This window comes from Mus musculus, chromosome 19 (assembly GCF_000001635.26).
Source record: "Mus musculus strain C57BL/6J chromosome 19, GRCm38.p6 C57BL/6J".
NCBI lineage: Eukaryota > Metazoa > Chordata > Mammalia > Rodentia > Muridae > Mus > Mus musculus.
The window spans coordinates 40995734-41012288 of NC_000085.6; the positions used below are offsets into that span (position 1 = coordinate 40995734).

The 16555-nt window shown below is 43.7% G+C and overlaps 1 long non-coding RNA gene across 1 annotated transcript; it reads right to left on the bottom strand.

The window, feature by feature from the left end:
• Positions 1 to 9279: 9279 nt before the first annotated feature.
• Positions 9280 to 15945, bottom strand: C330026H20Rik (RIKEN cDNA C330026H20 gene). The gene is made up of 3 exons (NR_155302.1): positions 12621 to 15945; positions 10645 to 10839; positions 9280 to 10376 (listed from the first exon to the last, which is right to left on the bottom strand). It is a non-coding gene; the product is annotated as an RIKEN cDNA C330026H20 gene (long non-coding RNA).
• Positions 15946 to 16555: the final 610 nt, after the last annotated feature.

Sequence of the window (16555 nt, forward strand, 5' to 3'; positions counted from 1 at the left end):
GCACCTGGTCTGGCAACTTCTTATTTCCCCAGAGAAAGAGAGAGGGTCGAGGGTTCCACTTCTGCTTTTTCTTTTTACAGCCGCTTGTCTTTCTTCTTTTTACTGTATTCAAGTCCGACACGATGAAAACGAGAAACTGCTTTTCCAGGCCGGTGTGTTGCAGTTCTGCCCCGTGTGGTGTGGAGTGTGTGGAGTGGGTCAGTTCAATGATCCAAGCCTGACCCAGTGGCTTTCCTGCTGCCACGGCTTGCCAAGAAGGGTTGATCACGACTGGGAACCGGTTACCAAATCTCAGCTGCTGACTTGTTAATGAAGTGAGACCACACAGTGTGACTCCACAGCTTATGCCTTGAAGAGCAGCCAGGCCCAGTCTACAACAGCAGGTACACAGATGACTGAATCACCAAAGTACCACGACAAATGCCTTTTAACAACTGTGAGTCACACATACCACGGAGAAAGCCATATGGCACAATCACTTTGGAAGGAGGTTCGTGTTAAATGGTGCACATGTTTGTGAGGGTAGGTCATAGGGTCTATGAGACATTTCTAAGCTGATAAACCAAGGTCACATGCAAGAATGTTCAGTGAAGCGCTGCTATTCCCTCCTTCGGGGCCTTGGGCAAGCCGTGCAAGTGCTGCACCACTGAACACCAGCTTGCTTTCCTGTTTCTAACAGGAAAAACAAAAACCCAGTCTTAGCAATGGTCCAGTTAGTTGTCCATCAACAAGACAGTAATGAATGATTGGTACCATTTTTCACATAAACAGATACTATTGAACAGCGGAAACCAGTGAGCTCCAGTTGTATCACTGTGGATAGATGGCAAAAATAATATTTTCCTCTTTAAAAGTATTTTATTACTATTTTATGTGTATTAGTGCTTCACCTGAATGTATGTCTATCTATACACCTACTTGAATACTTCTGGGGAGTAGGGGCCGGAAAGCATTCGATTTCCTGGAACTTCAGGTACAAACAGTTCAGGTGTGAACCTCCATGTGGTTGCTGGGAATCAAACCCAGGTCCTCTGAAAGGACACAGATGCCCCTTAACCACTGAGCCACCTCTCCAGCCCCAGTTTTTAAAATATAATTTAAGCAATAAAGACAAACTGAAGAAGCAAATGTACAAGCCTGCAAGACGGCTCAGTGGGTAAGGGCACTTGCTGTAAGACTGACTCCTGAACGTCTCCAGGTCACACACGATAGAAAGAACTCCTCTGACCTCCGGGTGTCCGCAGTGGAGCACGTGAGCACACAAAGAAGTAAGATTTAAGCAAAACTGTTCAAAAGAAGTTAATGCCTCCTAGAAATGACTGTCTAAACAAGCCCAGACAGTGGAAATACCAGTAAACATTCTACATGCAGAAGGGGGAAAGCTCATGGAGTTTGGTAGGTGACAAATGACTTCTGAGAGAGGGAGAGCTAACCTTTCCTAAGGATAAGCCTCTCAGTTGAGTATCCAATACAGAGTAGTCAGTGCTGAAATCCTTTGTGCTCAAGCAACACAAACAGACTCAGCAAGTTGCATTTATATAACTGCATATATAGAGAAGGGGTCCACAGGCCTGCCAGACAATGGAAGCATCTTCTCTGTTTTGGTGTGTTTGGGGTTGGAGGGTGAGTGTGTATGTGGAGACCAAGGACATTACTCATTGTTCCTCAGGCACTGTCCAGATTGCTTTTGGAACAAGGTCCCTCATCAAGACATGAACTCAGCAATTAGGCTAGGGTGGTTGGTCGTGGAGCCCCAGAATCCCTTCTGCCTGCTCATTTCCCCAGAGCTAGGAGAGCTTAAGTGTGCCACCAGATCTGAAATTTTTATCTAGGTTCTGGGAAGTCATACTCGGGTCCTCATGCCTCCACAACAAGCGTCTTACCAACTGAGCAATCTTCCCAGGCCCCACACCCTATTTCTTAAGTCAAGTGTTAGACATGACTATCTCTTTTACTGTCATTATTTATGGCCTCCTATGTCATGGGCATTAAATATTTAACAGAAATAATACAGACCTGGGATTATTGAGGAAAGACAAGATAGCATGCAGCTCCATGAGAGAGTGAAGACTGAGTAGTAGAAGGAGGAAGAGGAGAAGGAGGAGGAGGAAAAGGAAGAAGAAGAGGAGGAGGAAGAAGAGGAAGAAAAAGGAGGAGGAGGAGGGGGGAAGAAGAAGAGGAAGAGGAGGAAGAGGAGGAAGAGGAGGAGGAGGAGGGGGAGGAAGAAGAAGAGGAGGAGGAGGAAGAGGAAGAGGAGGAGGAAGAAGACAGGCTTTGTGGGAGCTCCTGGGTGAGACCCAGACAGCTCTGGTCAGTCCTGGTTGATTTTTCTTGCTTCTGTGGTAACAACTACAGCAGTATGTCCATTGAGCACTTTCTGTATTTCCTGTACTACAGTCACATTCCTTTTTCATATGAAGAATCGATTCTTAGGCTAAATAACAAGTCGAAAGTGCTATCCTTTGTCCACAGAGGAGCTGGGACTCAGTCCAAGCTTGTGTACAGTCTAAACTGCCCATCAAAAAAAGCTTTTCCCATTACAAGATAGATCTGTGATGCTGATAGAAGGCTTTGTCCTAGCATCAACTTAACCACAGACTTGAGAGAGTCACTTACTGTCCCTGACTTCATCTACTCTCTTTTAGAGGACAAGGAGAACACAGATATCTAAACATTGGTGAGGCATCTAAAATCTAGCTAGCACCTGTGGGACACCCCTGTAGATTCCAGAAAGAGAGGCCCCTGGTTCTCTTGTCTCAGACATCTTAAAGAGAGGCTAGGTGGGAACTTCAGAGGGAGTCCAAGTCCTCAGAGGGCCTGGCATGTGAGCTCTAGTTATATAACTCTGGCGCATGCCCTCTGACTGAACTTCCTTGCTGGAGCCAGTTTAGGCAAACAGACCAAGAGGAGGTACCATGTGCTGTTGGCACTGTGCAGTCTGGTCGTTAAGCTTTGCAAAAACCTCATTAAAGCCATTGCCCTTCCTCTTTTGTGCTGTGATGACTGCTCTCCAGGAAGGAGAGAATTACTCCCGAAGCCCATTAGTCACCCTGCAGCAACAGCAGCCCTGGCTGCATTCTTGACTACACAGGTTCCTGAGACAGGAACTTGCCACTGGTCAGCCATGCCTGGCTTTCTCAGCTAGTTGCAGCCAAGGGTCTAATAGCTGAAGAAGCTAAGGGAGGCAACCAAGTCACCTGGGTGAGACAGTGGAAGCAAATATTGGAAAAGGACAGGAAGGGTAAAGACAAAAAAAAGGAAGAGTGGCAGACACTGACAGCTGGTGGCCTGCTCACTTCTGTCATGGGAGAAGAAAGAAGGAGGAAGAAGGGCACAATGTGTGTGGCTTGAGCAGAAGGCTGAGGCTCCTTGAAGCGCAAGCTTCCCTTTTTGGGGTCAAACGGGTCCTCTATTTTATCTGTTCAACATTCTGTCTCTCTGACTGACCTACAGGGTGGCATCTAATTAGCTAAGACAAAGACCCAGGTTCTGTTCATTGCATCAGTCCAAGATCATGTTGGAAAGAACATTGTAGTAGCCTGGCGTTGCCCTGGACAACTTTTTAGACTCTTGCCTTCAGCACTCAGACACTTTGTCAAGAGTCTCTGGTGACATAGTTCTGCCTTGGCCTGCTTTCCCTCCAGCGTGAGCATTCACTGGGTTATAGATCAACTTGCTACTTCCTGTAGACAGCTTTACCCTCTGTTCTGGCTTCCATCCGCAGGCCCTTCTTTAGGACGTATGCCTTTCCCAGCCCTCTATGATGCTCTCCTTGATGACCCATCTTATGTCTCACTACTGGTCAGCGAGTGACCGTCTCTTTGATCAAATACCATACTCATTGACTTTCAACAGTCATGTGGTCCCGCCACTACCCCAAACTAGGAAACTAGAAAGTAACCTAGTACAGATACATTGGAGTCCCAGGCAAGCAAGTTGGTTCCCAGAGTCAGATAGCAGGCAAGGGTGGGGCAGAGTCCCCTGGCCATGGGATGGGTCCATGAAAGACTTGGGGAGCTGAGATAAGATAGGGGCCTGTAAGAACTGAGGCTTATTCGCCAGGAGAGGGCAGCAGCAGCAGTAGATGCTACAGCTTTGATTAGCATTTTGCTACCTTTATCTGATGGCACTTGACTAGTCCCTGGGTCCTCCTACCCAAGCCATCCGCCTGGATTCAAAGGGCCTTCAAATAAACCCTCTCTCTCTCTCTCTCTCTCTCTCTCTCTCTCTCTCTCTCTCTCTCTCTCTCTCTGTGTGTGTGTGTGTGTGTGTGTGTGTGTGTGTGTGTAACATCAACATATGGGAGATGAATGCAGGAGGATCACAACTCTGAGGTAGCTTGGGCTGCACAGCAAGACACCGTCTCAAAAAGGAAAAAAAAAGAGAGGAGAGAGACAGATAGACAGTCATTTCCAAGTAGAAGCTGGGTAGCAAATAAGGAGACTTTGCAGGTCATGGTTTCCTGTGATAGATAGGGTGAGTTATCATGATTAAGATGTCATCATCTCTAATATCAAGTTTGCGTGTATGTATGTGTGTGTGTGTTTGTGTGTGTGTATACACTGGCCCAGTGTTGTGACTTTTAAAGTGAAAATTTTAATATATGGCTGGCATAAATATTTATAGTATAAAAGTGAAAAGTCCCAAAGAACATAAGTCTTAAGGATTATAATTTAATAATAATAATAAAAGATCAGCCTGTACAAAGCCTTAAGTGGCTTTAGAGGCAAGGTTATTCCAAATGTCAGACACATGAAAAAAAAAAAAACTCAATTACAATCACACTAAGAAGAAGGAAGACTCCCCATTAAAGAAAGGCAGGGCTCCTGCAGAAGTGAAGGCTGTCTTCAGACTAGGGTAGGGAGGAAGGAAACTAAGCTCAGACATCTTGTTTTGTCTTCTCCCTCACAGACTTGCCCAGTGAGGACAAACACTGAAGGGGGTTTCCATAGATACCTGTGGGACAATTTGAATGTCAAAAGGAATAAATGACCACTTTACTTTAGACCATCAATCAATAAAATAATCCACTAGCCAAAAATAATATAAATGACTAGAAATTGCTAACATTACAGATAATTATTTCATTTATTCCAATAGCTAGAAGTTTATAAAGTTAGATTATTTGGAATTTTGAATTTGAAATTGAATTTGGAATTTAGCTTAAAGCTAGCACTTTAAGAAGAACCTAAAAATCCTCCCCAATTTTTACAGAAAAAGAAAGCTAATTAATCAATGTAGAATGAGTGAGGGAATGAGAAAGTCACAGAGAAGCTTGTCAGCGCAGGCCTGAACTCTTACACACTTGGGAGGCTGAGGCAAGACGATACGTTTAAGACATAACTGGGCTACAGAGCGCTGAGCCAACCTGGGCACATCAATGAGATGAATCGCAATGGAAAAGAAAAAGAGAGCTGAGGTACTAGCTCTGTGGCACACACCTTGAATCAAAGCACTCGGGTGCAGAGGCAGGTAGATCTCTCTGAGTTCAAGGCCAGTCTGTTCTACAGAGCAGACAAGCTGGGGCTTTGTTGTGAGAATCTGTCTCAAAAGAAGAAAAGGAAGAGGGCTAGAGAGAAGCTCAGAGGTTGAGAGCACTTGTTGCTCTTGCAGAGGACCCAGGTCGGGTTCCCAGCACAGTAGCTCACAGTTTCAAGGGATGTGATATTTTCTTTTGACCTCTGACAGCAATATATATACGTGGTGTACACACATGAACACAAACAAAACACTCATACAGATAAAAGAAAATAAATCTTTAAATGGATTTAAAAAGGAGAAGGAAAAAATAAAAAAAATAGAGGGTGGGGGAGAAAAGAGGGGCTAGGTATATGACTCAGTAGTGTGCATGCGTGTCTAGCATGCACAAAGCCTTTGAATTCACTTTCCAGTAAAACCACCATTGTACCACCTCAAATGAAAAACAGATTAAGTTAAAGACCATCAATTAATGCCAAAGTCAGAATAACGTATCAACAACAGCACAGCATATCAGAGTCTCATCCCAGAGGCTTCTGGCTGGCTGCAGAGCCAAAGTTTACAGAGCTGAGAGCTGATGGCTGGTATCTTAAATCCCAAAACCAAGCCTAGCACTAAGCATCCTGATAAGTAACTAACCTAAGTGGAGGACTCACTCTCAGACTGCTTAACGTTCAGATCTAACATTCCAGTTCCCATGGAGTGAACCTATAGTTAATAATCCAAATTGAGGGCATCTGTGGAGTGTGAGGGTTGCAATTAACCAGCACGCTAATACTGCAGTGTATAAACAAAATATCAAACAAACCAGGAAACGAGATCCTTATGAAATAAGGAGTATAGAAGAAACACTTATAGCATTAAAAGAAACAACAATGGCGGTAGAGATGTTTTGTTTTATTTTGTTTTGTTTTTTGTTGTTTTTAATCCAGATATAGAAATTCTACAAGGCAACCACTTGGTCTTAAAAGAAAGGAGGGAAGAAGGAAGGGAAGAAAAAAAAAAAAGAGGAAATGTTCAAAGTTACACCGTCAGACTCAAGAGCCATGACAATCAAGTACAATCAATGCATGAACTAATTTGGGTGTTGGCTTGAGGAAATCAGCTACAGAGAGCACTTGAGAGTCTTACACGCGTTCACGCGACCGGCCAGGAAGAACGCAACAAACCGGAATCTTCTGCGGCAAAACTTTATTGCTTACATCTTCAGGAGCAAGAGTGCAAGAGAGCAAGAGCTCTATTGCTTACATCTTCAGGAGCCAGAGCGCCAGAGCGCAAGAGCTCTATTGCTTACATCTTCAGGAGCAAGAAGCAAGAGCCAGAGCAAGAGAGAGAATGGCAAAACCCCGTCCCCTTTAAGGAGAATTATCCTCCGCCTAGGACGTGTCACTCCCTGATTGGCTGCAGCCCATCGGCCGAGTTGTCATCACGGGGAAGGCAGAGCACATGGGGTGGAAAACTACCCTTGGCACATGCGCAGATTATTTGTTTACCACTTAGAACACAGGATGTCAGCGCCATCTTGTAACGGCGAATGTGAGGGCGGCTCCCCACATGAGAGCACTGCAGACATTTTATTGTGATCTGGATATTAAGTGGTATTAACAATTTAGGTGATCTTAGCAATTTAGGAGTGGTTCATTGGTTAGGCATAACTTGTGTGGTGGTGTAGACGATTCTCCCTAGACCATTTTAGGTCTGTAGACCAGGCTGGCCTCAGTCTCACAGAGATCCACCTGCCTCTGCCAACTGAGTGCTAGGATTAAAAACCTACGTGTGCCAGCACTACCTAGCTTGAAATCCTAATAGTTTACAACAAGGGGAACTGTGTGGCCAGGAAAACTGGTCCACAAACTGAGTCTGCACGAATGGTAATTGGTCCTTCTCAAAATTGTGAGCGCCTGATTCGCCAGCAAAGCAGACGCCACAACAGGATCCTTCTGCAACACGTTTATTGGGAGAGCATTTACTGTGTAGGCAGGAAAACCCCGAGCCCAGAACTGGTGCTGCTTATATAGGCCTAGGAGAGGCGTGTCTCACACCCGGATTGGTTATGCATTCTACCTCATTTGCATGTTCCTCATCTGATTGGTTATTCTCTCTCAGTACCTCACTGAGCCTCATTATCATACATCATTTGCATGTCTCTCATCTGATTGGTGATTCTCTCGAAGTACCTTACTGAGCCTCATTATCATGCCCAGGCCAGGCAGTGACTTGGTGAAAAACTTTACTGTATAAATACACATTGGTTGTTTACCCAGATTTATGTGTGGTGGCCAGCGGTAGCCAGCGCCACCTTGTAATGGCATATGTGGCTTCCCACACAAAATGAGTCCAGGAGGTCACTGCTAGTCTAGCTGGCCTGGCAGAGATTAAGATGTTCTAAAGACATTTTTATCTCCCATCTGACTATCAGACTGTTGAAACAATGAACTCAAGAAGCTGTAATTCACCCCCCCCCCTCAAGAATCTTGAGAGGAATCTAGAGAGGAAAAGACCTAAACTGGACCAGGAAAGAGGTTTACAACTAGTCATCTACCTTCCACAAGGGTCAATGGCGAGCACCTTGACTGAGGACTTCTGAGTTATCCATAGCTCTGGTCCTCTGCTGAAGCCTTAAGCCCACATCAAGACACTGCAGATGGACTTGAGAAGGATCACATGACCTCTTTAGTCCCTCTTGGCAATGTAGCTACATTGAACACATCTTGTTTTCTTGCTTTCACTATTAATTTGGCTGCTTTAATTAGTTTATCAAGGACAGGTGCCCAAAGATGGCTCACTGGGACACAGGCTATGATCCTAAGTCCAGTAACATTAGTAACCAAAGCAGACACTCCATGGGAAAGCAGTTGGCCATCTCTACCCAAGGAACAGACTGGGAATTCAAGCTTTGTTTCTCCAGTGACTCACCCTGTCATTAACTCTAATGCTGTGGTTTGCATGAGGTCTCTGATTCTACTAGTATGTCTTGTTTGCCTAGTGTGTCTCTAGACCCCAAGGGGGGCCGGTAGATCAATGCTGACTTCACCAGCATTTCTTTCACCACGATTCCAGAATGTTCTTCTCTGGTGGACTCCCATTCTTGGGACCCCCAACTATGCACTCTTTAGAGTACTCCAATTTTCTTGTTCTTGTATTCAATCAGATTTAGCAGATAACACAAAGGATGGTTAGTTCAATTTTAGACCCACAAAATGGATACATTTTAGTAAAAGCATGTCCCAAATACTGTATAATATTGTGTATTTTTAACTTACAAATCTGAGATCAAGAAACCATCTCGCGGTGGTGGCACCCACCTTTAATCTCAGCACTTGGGAGGCAGAGGCAGGCAGATTTCTGAGTTCGAGGCCAGCCTGGTCTACACAGATTGAGTTCCAGGACAGCCAAGACTATACAGAGAAATCCTCTCTCAAACAAACAACAACAATAACAAACCAAGGCCCAGAGAATGAACTGACTTGCAGACATTTATTTATTTTTTTAAATTTCTGTGTTTGTTTATATTTTTACTAATGTTTCCTGGTGCCCTTGGATGCCAGAAGAGGCCGTTGGATCTCCTGGAACTGAAGTTACAGAGGGTTGTAAGCTGCCATGTGGGTGCTGGGAACTGAATTTAGGTCCTCTGATAGAGCTGTAGGTGCTCTTAACAGCTGATCCATTTTTTCCAGACCCTGAAAAAGTCTAAAATAGAAAATACCTCAAACTAGAACAAAGCAAGAAAGGACTAAGACCAACTCACTCCCGACCTAGACAGGGCACTCCTTTCAGAAAGGCAACAATGTCGCTGGCCAGAACAAGGAAGATAACTTATGTTTATTGTTTATGAAAAGAATTTCACATGTGGCATAATGTTACTTAACTAACAATGTAATGTAGGCTTTTAGGGTGAGTTGGCTTGTGAAAGGTGTTCTAGTCCAGCCTCAAACTGTCCAAAGACAAAAATTCAAATCCCATCTTACAAAAACCAACTGGAGGTTGAAAGACTAGAACTTTGACAGACAGCCTTGAAAATCAGATAGGCCACTGTAAATCTCAGACTTCCCCATTTTGTTCTTTTATAAACAAGAGTTCACTACATCTAAGAAGTAATAAGTCGCAGAAATAGACCTTTAATGATAGTGAGAAACAGGTTAGTTCACAGAGATAGATCTTCATTGATGCCCTATAATATAATGTAAAAGAGATTTTCCAAATCAGGAATTAAATGGCTAGACCCCATAGAAAGTTGAGCAAACGTTGTGATGTATAAACAAGGTTATATAAACAAGTACACAGTCTTACCAAACCAAAGAAATTCAAGTTAAACTAAATCAAAAGAAAATCAAATTATAGCAAGCATACAATGCCAACTCAAGTTTTTAAAATAATTTAAAATAAGTGATCCTATTTGGCTTTTATCTTGTTGATTAAGCAATTGATTAGATTGATTAGCTGATTAGGCAATTGATAGATACTTCTTAAAGTGTATTTAATAACATTTACCAGGATTCTTAAAAAGTTGCTGTGCACCTAGGGGAAAATGAAAAATTCAGAAATTATCCCTAAACTTACGGTTACTTATAAAAGTACAGAATTAGAGTGTACCTTGAGAAGACAAGTCACTGAATGTTTAAAAGATAAATATGCAAAACCTCTATTTTGTTTAGAAAATTTTTCAAGTACAGATAACAGACTACCCATGAGTGAGCCAGTAGACCTACAGAGTTCAGGGCCCAAGCCTCATGCTTAGGGCTGTGTAGCTTTCATTTCAGGCCATTTGCTTAGTTCCTTCTTCCAAGGTGAGCAGATGGTTCTTGGTCAATGAGTGACTGGATGGATCTAGTTCATACCAATTATTCAGAGACAATTATCAACTTTTAGATAATCCGTAAACCTGTATTGAACAATGCCTGAAAAATAATATATATGAGATTAAAATTAAATTTGTTGAAAAATTAATGTAACAAGTCCACTTAGCTCATCTCTTCCTAGTTAAATTTCTATTATGGATGCTTTTGAGGCTATATTTAGCCCTATGTGATGGGCATTATGATAGAGCTTCTAAATGACACTGCTAAAAGGATTTCTATTCCAGGAAGAGAATAGGTTATAAACCAACAGATCTCCCCCCCCCCCCAACCCCCTCCCCAACTCAAGAAGTAATTGCTGGATATTTACCACCACACCATCACTTTGGCTGTCTGGGACCTTGCATCTCCTCAGGTTCAATTCAACAGATGGAGATAACATCTTCAGATGTAGGAAGACTCAGCTCTATCACACACCGTATAAACTGGCAGCAGGACTGCTCCACGGTATGGTTAAGGGGAAGGATTGTATTGTACACATGAGGGAAAGAATGGCCAGAGGCATCTGGAAGAGTCCAGCAGAGAAAGTAATACATTGACCATGGCCAGCAGCCTGGGCCTGGACAGGAGACAAGCAAGAAGGGGGCGGGGCAAAGAAGAAGACAAAGAAAGGACCACAGAAGGCAAAAGAGGGTCAATAGAGAACACAGTCAAAATAGCTGGATCAATAAGGGAGGGAAGGCTGGGGGTAGGGAAACTTGTGGGAGGAGCTGCAAGGAGCTGGGTGCTGAGTGGTGGAGGCCAGCGTGCACTTTGGTATGCTAATAGGCACCACAGGTAGCCGTTTGTCCCTTCCTCCAGAGGTAAGGAAAAGGCTCCTTTGGTAGAGGAGAACCGGTTTTTGTCTAACCAACCAGACTTTGGGGAAATGGAGTTTCCTCTGGACCTGACACACACCTAGTTCACATTTCCATCTGGAAATCTCTGAACTAACCATGAAGGCTGTGGGAAACCATGCTGTCTTCCCCTGTGGAGCCAGGTCAGAGGCCCACCCAGCTCTGCAAAGTTATTCTCATCTACACACCAAGAATATTCCAGAGAAAGGCACAGCTACTGGGGGGCAGGGGAGGGATGGGGAGACCCACTGTCATTTGCAAAGTAGCAGTTTAAGACTCCTTCCCAGCCTTGAGCCTTCTCTTTGGAAGAGCAATGTCTTCCTTTCTAAACTTTGACAAATGAAACATACATCTTGTGTTAGGTAGGTCCCTGAAACCGCCCCCCCCCCCCACTTTTTAATGGATTTAAATTCTTTCTTCCTTTGAGAAGTTCCTAAGCAAGGAAAGGGAACATATTTAAGTAAACAATTATGAAATGGCATGATGCATGCTTTTCCAGAGACAGCTAGAAACTGCACCATGAGCCAGTGGGGAGGCCAGAGAAAATGGGTCAGCTCCCCAGAGAGGATGCTGTGTGAGCCAGGGGGACAGCTGTCGTCCCCAGGGCAGGACCAAGTACAGCACTGGAGGCCACGCTTCCCCCTCCCCCTTCTTTCTGAGCTCGCTGGGCATCTCGGGAAGGCTTTCCTTCCTCTTGCCTACTTTCTGTGTCAACTGGAAGGATGAAACAGGACCAATAGCAGCACAAAAGCTCAACTTGGCGCCCTTGAAGATAACACAGGCTTTCAACTAAGCCGGCAAAGGGCCTGGACCATTGAATCTCTTCATGCTGCTGTCCTGGAATTCATGTTCAAAGCCAACAGGTTGACTTTGTTAGATCCGCTCCTCTCCTCAGTCACTGTGTTACCAGTTGTTTTGTTTTCTATTTTCATCGAAAAGGCAACAGTTTTCCGCAACAGCCCTCTGAGCCTGGGGAGGAAAGCACCCCATTTATAGCCTCCCTTCCCTGGGAACAAAGTACTTTCAAGTGCTTAACAACCACCGTACAAGTAAATGATTGAACTCAATTGCAGTGAACTTCCTGTAATGTTTTGCACACTCCTGTGCTACAGAAGTGTGTGTGTTGTGTGTGTGCTAAAATTTCAAAATATGGACTCTGGGTACTGTGTTTTCAGAGTGACTGATTGTGACTATACTTCTATTAAAGTAACAGAATCATATATATAATTAAAAGACCACTTGGTGGAAGAAATTACTAGAATGGGAAAGTTAATTAATTAACTAACAACACTGGAAATGTAAAAGACATATTCTTATTAGCACAATATGAGAAAAGGAATTTCTTTCTTTCCTTTTTTTTTTTTTTTTTTTTTTTTAATGTTTTCATTAGAAATCAAGGCAACTTGCCAACTACCCTGAGAAGCCAGAGATCAAAGGCATGGATTTTTACCTGGAGTCCAGCCTCCCAAAGGATAGCTATGATGAGGTTTCTGGTTTGATGAAAAACAAGTCCAAAGCAGAAAACATTTAGACCCAGATAATGGAGCCTCGGTGTTAAAGTCACTGCTGAGTCTGATGACCTGAGTTCAATCCCTAGAACCCATGAAGTAGAAGAGAACTGACTTCAGCAAATTGTCCTCTGACCTCTAAATGTGTGTGCATATGCACACCCCCACACATGTGAACACACATACACACAAGCACTCATGCATACACACGCTAAATAAATCAAAAAGAAAAAAGAAAAATCAATAGAAGCCACACAATGAAGAGAGTGCATAATATGTCCTGCCAATAAATCCATGCAGTCATAGAAACTACCTTTTTAAAAAATGTTTTTCCATTAAAAGAAGACATTTGGGCTTGGTGCTAACTTTAGCTTAACTACCCACCTCCTTCTCACTCTTTGATTCTCTCCTATGCTCTTGACCAATCTTCTCTCTTCGATTTCTCTCTCTCTCTCTCTCTCTCTCACTTCCTCTAACTAAGCAGTGTCACATGGTGAGAATGTTCCCAAACCGACTTAACTATAGTTAACTAAAGTGATTTTTTTTCCTTTCAAAACTACCTATTTTCTGCTGTTTACTTGATATACTTTGTTATACTTTGAGTGTGTACATTATTAGCATGATACAGCAATTTTCCCTGTAAATATTGATTTATATTTCTCTTTTTATTTTCTTGATTTTTTTTAACTTTCATATTTATTTTATTGTTTTGGTTGTGTGTGTGTCTGTTGTATGTACACATGAGTGAGGTACCCGAGGAGCCCAGAAGAGGGTGCCAGATCCTCTGAAGCTGGAGTTAAGGTGGTTGGGAGCTTGCGAGGAAACAGGCAAGAATGATATATGCTGCTAACCACTGAGCCATCTTTCCAGACCCTCTGTATTAGTCAGGGTTCTCTAGAGTCACAGAACTTATAGATAGTCTCTATATAGTAAAGGAATTTATTGTGATGAAGAGCAATGTGGAAGTGTAAGCCGAATAAACCCTTTTGTCCCCAACTTGCTTCTTGGTCATGATGCTTGTGCAGGAATAGAAACCCTGACTAAGACACCCTCTTTTCTTATTTTCTTTTTAAAACCATGTTTTATTTTACTTGTTGAGACACAGTTTTGCTATGTAGCCTTGGCTGGCCCAGAACTTGTGATCTTCTGGCCCCAGTCTCTTGAGTGCTGGGATTATATGCATGTGTCACCAGCCTGGTTCTAATGTTCTTTTCATTCTTTTTCTTTTCTTCTTTTCTATTCTCTTCTGGTCTCTCCTCTTCTCCTCTCCTCCCCTCCCCTCCTGTTTCCTTCCTTCCTTAGTTTCTTTCTTATGTTTGTCTTACTGTTTGAGAAAGTATTTCATCATATAGCCCTAAGCAGGTCAGGCTTTCTTTGAATTTACAGAGATCTGCCTTTCTTTCCTGAAGACTGGGAATAAAAATATGCCCCACCATACCTGGCTTCTGAGCATTATCTGTTATCTAGTGAGCAGAACTGACTACATACCTTTTAGAGCTCAGTGCTAAATAGCACATGAGGCCCCTTGTTCATCAGAACATGGATCCAGTGTGAGCCGCCTGAGTGTGGGGCACTGGGTGACTATGCAGGTTACCTCCCACCTCAGCCAGGGTATAACACTAACCTTGAGTGGACATTTCTCCAGCTCTAAGCTGAAATAAAATTAATGACAATTTGCATAGCAAATAAAATAATACAAACCCTCTCCAAAAAAAGTGTAAACACCCCCTGTCGTGGTTTTTAATTCTTTCCCCAAGGGTTTACTTATTGTTGATAACTGTCCCAGAGAAAATGTTGTTTGTCACAGCACCTGGACCAACTGCTGGGGTGTTTTGGGTGACCAGTTTTCAAAGTTTTATAACTTAATAAAATATATTAAAATGTGCTAACCATGGAAGAATGTTGATGTCAATTTCTCCTGGGGATCCGGGGCTTTACAATAAAGAATGTGGAGATGCTCTGTGCCTTTGGAACTGAGTGATATTTACCAACAAGTAACTTAACTGGTGGCTGCATTGATGGGACCAGTGATAGAGCCAGGCCCACAGCTCAGGAACTCTGAAGAACAGGTTTCTCAGGTTCCAACAAATTAAACCACTGTGACATTGTTCATCAGCTGCCCTGTAGCTTCTCTTTGTCCTGGTCCTAAGAATCTTCTCCTTAAGCCACCCTCTAGTGTGCTCACATTGTATCCAGTGTGCTCACCTTGTATCCAGTGTGCTCATGTTGTATCCAGTGTGTTCACATTGTATCCAGTGTGCTCACCTTGTATCCAGTGTGCTCACCTTGTATCCAGTGTGCTCACATTGTATCCAGTGTGCTCACTTGTATCCAGTGTGCTCACCTTGTATCCAGTGTGCTCACATTGTATCCAGTGAGCTCACCTTGTATCCAGTGTGCTCACATTGTATCCAGTGTGCTCACATTGTATCCAGTGAGCTCACCTTGTATCCAGTGTGCTCACATTGTATCCAGTGTGCTCACTTGTATCCAGTGTGCTCATGTTGTATCCAGTGTGCTCACCTTGTATCCAGTGTGCTTTCTGCATTATGTCCTCCTGGACATGGTACCTTCCCTTTGGGATAATAGAGTGACTGTCCCCCGGTCCTTTCTGCCTAAGTTGACAAGATCTTAGCATTTTCCTGTTGGTCAATGGGGATGGGGAAGAGTGATGTCCCATTTGGCTGCATGTCCCCAACAGGATGGGTTACAGGCACAGTTCATTGCATTCCCTGGGGGCAAGTATGAGCTGCCAGGAACCCCCTGCAAAGACTTGCAAGAACACAAGAAATGTTATTTTCACAATCCCTGGCATGAAGTGAGCTTGAGTGAGTTCCGGCAGGAGGGATCTCGTGCTCTGACCACCGCACTGCATGGTTCTTGCCATTGCTCTATACTGCCAGCAAACTGCTATGAATCATAGAACAGAACAGAGCAGTGGTGGCGCACACCTTTAATCCCAACACTTGGGAGGCAGAGGTAGACAGATCCCTGTGAGTTCGAGGCCAGCCTAGTCTACAGAGTGAGTTCCAGGACAGCCAGGGCTACACAGAGAAACTGTCTCAAAACAAAACAAAACGAAATAAAAAATGAAATCAGTCCTGGAAAACTACCATATGAAACTGTGAGCATCACTCTAGTTTTTACCCTCTGCCAGGCAGATGACATTAACCTTCCTGTCACTGCCTTCCCTCCTCCTACCTCCCAGAGCTGATGCTCTCTAAAAGGATAAAACTAAAAACAGACCCAGGATTCTTACCAGCAAGGTAAAAAAAAAAAAAAAAAAAAAAAAGGCAGACCAGCTCAAACATTTAAATATTCAAAAATCTGAGTTATGTTGCCTACAACGACCAGCCCCCCCCAGCACCCCTCCCCCCACACACTTAGTTTATAAAGCTCTTTCACAGCCACTAATACAGTTGAGCGACAAACCACATTATGGTAAGGTTGTTGGCATTTTGCCTAGGCTCCGCCCACAGTTACCTGGCAATAGCCAGGTGTGTCTGTCTCACTATAAAGGAGCTGCTTGCCCCCTCCTCTCTCTCTTGCTCTTTTGCTCCTGCTCTGTCCCCTTCCCCACACCCGACTACACCTCCACCAAGCACATTCCTTCTCTCCTTGTCTTTTTATAAAACACAACAACGGTGGCTAATATTTCTTTGCACAGAAGAAAACCCAGGGCTCAGAGCAGTTGTGTGTCTTGCTCACAATGACTGAACGGGAGAATAGGGGGAGGGGCTTTCTGATTTGGGGGCCTGTTCTTTCCACTCTCCCACGCAGCTATTTATTGAAATGTAGCTTCGGTTCAATGTACATTTGTCTCTCCTTTTTCCAAACAACAGAGGCACAAACGGGGCTACAAGCTCAGCTGAAGTTC